Genomic DNA, 4,746 nt, shown 5'->3' with positions numbered 1-4,746 from the left:
TTTGTAAGCTTTTCTCGAGAACGTTTCATTAAATATGACTTTTACGCTTTACGATCACGTTATTAAAGCACTCTAATAGCTTTTATGACATACTTCAAATTATTTTAGTTAGCGTTTTATTTTTTCTGAGGAACACCTTTCAAGGGGGATTTAGATATCATTTTTTAGGTTAAACTTGTGATCAGCTTTGGAAAGTTGTATAGTAGAATTTAAGTGAACGCGAATAAAAGTTAGATGTTTCTTGAAAAAAAAAAAAAAGATAATCTGCAGTTGGACAACTGATATTCCGACGTCATTGACATTGAGATTCATATACAGCGTGTATGCCTCGACCCGTCTTGACGTCGATGTCTCAATAGAAATAGGCAACGCTCTAGCTTTGATCGATGTAAGCTCACAATGCGCCTTAAAACATTAATCACTCAACTTTTTTCTTTTCATTTTTATTTTTTACATGACGTCATTCCTTAAGCGCAGAATCGTAGTGTTCGTGTCATCGTGGTCTAAGAGATAATACTCGTGTACTAGTACCGAGCAATGCGACTGTGTCGATGTTCGAATCCCGCAGGCAGGTTACAAATTTTTCTAATTAAATACGTACGTAATACATATGGGCGCAAACGCCACTGTTGGCAATAATTAACATAATAATATATAGTTTAGTTTATTATATGTTAATATTTATTTATTATTAGCAACAAAACTGTTATTCTACCATATTTAATAATTAGCAGACACTGTTTTGATGTGAAAATGTTCAGAATATGTTTAATGTTTATATTATTGTTTAAAAACACAAATGACTGTATAAATGATTAAATATGAATAAAGCATAAATATTAATAATAATTTATATGATAATTAACAGTACTAATAATTTAATTAAGTATTGTAATTGTTATGCAATGATGTTGTTGGCGCCATCTATTATTAGGCTGGATAATAACAATGTTAGTTAATATTACTTAAAAGTAATTCATGTAAATTAAATTAAATGTGAGTCATGTAAAATCACTAAAATATGTATTTTGAATATTAAGCTATGTTTTGTGAATTGTTTCGCAGTAATTACATTTGTTTGTATAAAAGAAGTTGTAGTTGTTATAACCAACACAAAATGGCTAATTGTGTAAGAACCACTGAATAACTCAGGCGTGGCTTTTTGTTGTAAACAAGTAATGTTAAAGTTTTATAGAATTGTATTGTATTTTCATTGTAAAAGAAGTTATGTGTGTAAATCCTGGCTTAACGCCGACATCAGAAGTGGGATCACAGCCCCAAAATGAATCGTAAGCCTCCGAATGAAGCAACCCACTGTTGAACAAGTGATGGGTCTCTCAACCTGTATTAAAAAGGCGAAAAGTGATGTTATCTGCAAATGCTGTACCCTTGTGGCTTGTGGTGGCATTATAACTTTTATTTGCCGCCGTTCAGTTCCGATGAGGGCGTGACATCAAGACCGATGCGGAAATGTGGACGAAACTATCATGATGCTAATTGTTTCATCGCATGAACATCGAGTTCAAAAGAGCAAGCAAGACAAGCCGATATCTGGTCTTTGTATTGGACCACATTGGAGCAAGTGAGGGACGAACTGATCCATGCATTCAGTAAGGATTTGGATGTTTAAAATGAGTTCTCGACCGTGGATGTTTTAGAAAAGCTACCGACGCTGAGATGGTAAAAATACTGATTTCAGGTATTTAACTTAAATTTATTCGATCCAAGTTATTGAGAAATACGCGGTGGTATGTATTTCGCTTCCTAAATAATATCGATTCTATAAACGTTCCGAAAGCGTCAAATTGAAAATAGACAGTAAATATAATGTTAATAATCTAAATATAACTCAGTTTTATCACAATCACATAATGATTCCCTCAGTTTTCGTGGCACTTTTAGTAACACTAAGGTTTTAAATGTGGTTACTGCGTCACTTGCGTCATTTCGAGAAAACTTGTTACCGCCGTCAAGATGACAAACCTATCACCACAAATAAGACTTAAATTATTGCAGATCTAGTTTAGTAAGCTAAACAACTTCATGTAAAGTTTTTGAGCATAAGGGGTCAACTGATTTCAAAACAAAGCATTGTGACTTTTAATGGAGAGAAATATTAGAACTATTATAGAATTTCATATGGTAATCATAATCATATGGTAATACTGACAGTCTTGCTGACATCCTAATAGGTTTTAATCTTTTAAAAATAACTGTTCTCAGTGTTGCACTCTTTGAAGAGAACTTATCTATTTTTATAAGTTTCTATCCAGTGAATGCTCAAGTTTGGAGTAATTATTCAATCATCATGTAACTTTTGCAAATCATGTCTCATAGATGGTGATCAGGCAGATAAAAGTTGGATTTGAAATAATTAATTTGGATAGCATAGTATAACGCTGTACATACTGTATGTCTCCTGTTTATTGTGAGGAGTTCAAGCATATTACAATAAAAATAAAAATAAACTTGTAATAAAATGCCATAATAAGAGACAGCTCATCCTTGTTCAGCAGCTCCATATTATTACTTTTCCTTTCATAATTATTTATTTTTGGATGAGTGATTAACTCTCTGCACCCTAGGTTTCTAGTGGGGATGCCACTTCATTATTAGTCAAGAAAAAGGATTGCACAGATATTTATGTATTGATTTCTGTTTTCAAAATCTTAGTTACATTTTTGGAACCCTGTCACTTTTAAAAATTCACCAAGACAAAAGATAATTCAGGAGTTTCAAAAACTTGTGAACTGTATGAAATTCAGTACTACATTATTTCCAAAGAGAGTGAGTATGGCCAACAGGCATGCTGAACGATTGATGGGTCATAAATGTAACATGTTTGTAATATCAATTAATAAGATCTGACAGGCAGCTTTAAGAATTAGTTGATTAAAAGCTGCAGCACAACAATAAAACAAAAATGCAGAGGCATTAGAAGGATGATGTTCCCTACCAGTCATTAAAATAAAGCAAATTGAAAATGGTCCGCTGAATGATGAATTAGGGGAAGTTGAATCAGCTGGTAAAAAATGGATGGACGAGCGGTCTCTGTCATCTAATGTGTTTTGGTAAAGGTAAAGGTTTGGTAATGGTAACGGTTTGATATAGGTAAATCTATCCTCTTAATGTCAGAGGATTCTGATAACTGACAAATTGACCGTATGGGCAGAGAGATTTGTTCTGCTGTAAAATGATTTATAATTTGTTATGGTATCTACTTTTATTTTCCTATCCAATTATCCTTCCTAAAACGCTGGCGGGCCACCATGCGAATCCTTAAACCTGGTCTTGTTGGCTAGATCCCGTATGGGTGATGCCTTATGAGTTGGCTAGATCCCGTATGGGTGATGCCTTATGAGTTGGCTAGATCCCGTATGGGTGATGCCTTATGAGTTGGCTAGATCCCGTATGGGTGATGCCTTATGAGTTGGCTAGATCCCGAATGGGTGATGCCTTATGAGTTGGCTAGATCCCGAATGGGTGATGCCTTGTGGGTTGGCTAGATCCCGAGAGAGTGATGCCTTGTGGGTTGGCTAGATCCCAAGTGGGTGATGCCTTGTGAGTTGGCTAGATCCCGAATGGGTGATGCCGAGTGTGTTGGCTAGATCCCGTAAGGGTGATGCCTGGTAAGTTGGTTAGATCCTGTAAGGGTGATGGCTTGCGAGTTAACTAGACCCGTATGGGTGATGCTTTGTGTGTTTGGTAAATCCCGTTGGGTAATCCTCTTGTGTGTTAGCTAGATCTCGTAAGGGTGAATGGTGCTTTGTGTGTTGGGTAGATCCCAGTAGGGGATATGCCTTGTTTACTGTTATGTGAAATGCTAAAACAGCGCAAGGGACGCGCTGGAATCAGTATGGCCGTATGGGCGCAAACGCCACTGTTGGCAATAATTAACATAATAATATATAGTTTAGTTTATTATATGTTAATATTTATTTATTATTAGCAACAAAACTGTTATTCTACCATATTTAATAATTAGCAGACACTGTTTTGATGTGAAAATGTTCAGAATATGTTTAATGTTTATATTATTGTTTAAAAACACAAATGACTGTATAAATGATTAAATATGAATAAAGCATAAATATTAATAATAATTTATATGATAATTAACAGTACTAATAATTTAATTAAGTATTGTAATTGTTATGCAATGATGTTGTTGGCGCCATCTATTATTAGGCTGGATAATAACAATGTTAGTTAATATTACTTAAAAGTAATTCATGTAAATTAAATTAAATGTGAGTCATGTAAAATCACTAAAATATGTATTTTGAATATTAAGCTATGTTTTGTGAATTGTTTCGCAGTAATTACATTTGTTTGTATAAAAGAAGTTGTAGTTGTTATAACCAACACAAAATGGCTAATTGTGTAAGAACCACTGAATAACTCAGGCGTGGCTTTTTGTTGTAAACAAGTAATGTTAAAGTTTTATAGAATTGTATTGTATTTTCATTGTAAAAGAAGTTATGTGTGTAAATCCTGGCTTAACGCCGACATACACGTTCCCGAATAACTGCCACGACGAAGACATACACACCGTCCTGTAATAAAAACAACATATAAACCTCAAGCCTCAAGACGGATGCCGGTATTCACGCTGTGATGCCCTTGGGCTCCAGTAAACACGTGTCAAGTATGTGTTTCTCAAAACTGGCACAGTCGCATCGTTTTATGGTGTACGTCACATTCTACTTACGTAATTAAGGGCCAAACAATATACTAGGCCTTTAA

At 34.6% G+C, this 4,746-nt stretch overlaps 1 long non-coding RNA gene across 1 annotated transcript; it reads left to right on the top strand.

Moving 5' to 3' along the window:
- Positions 1-611: 611 nt before the first annotated feature.
- On the top strand, positions 612-4,451 carry LOC149499476 (uncharacterized). The gene is made up of 2 exons (XR_016325684.1): positions 612-1,699; positions 2,017-4,451. It is a non-coding gene; the product is annotated as an uncharacterized LOC149499476 (long non-coding RNA).
- The last annotated feature ends 295 nt before the right edge of the window (positions 4,452-4,746 follow it).

The sequence above is a fragment of the Bombyx mandarina genome, chromosome A1, assembly GCF_030267445.1.
Source record: "Bombyx mandarina strain Sakado chromosome A1, ASM3026744v2".
In the NCBI taxonomy this organism is placed as follows: Eukaryota; Metazoa; Arthropoda; class Insecta; order Lepidoptera; family Bombycidae; genus Bombyx; species Bombyx mandarina.
The sequence above is the reverse complement of the archived record's forward strand: the minus strand, read 5'-3'. Positions and strand labels throughout refer to the sequence as shown.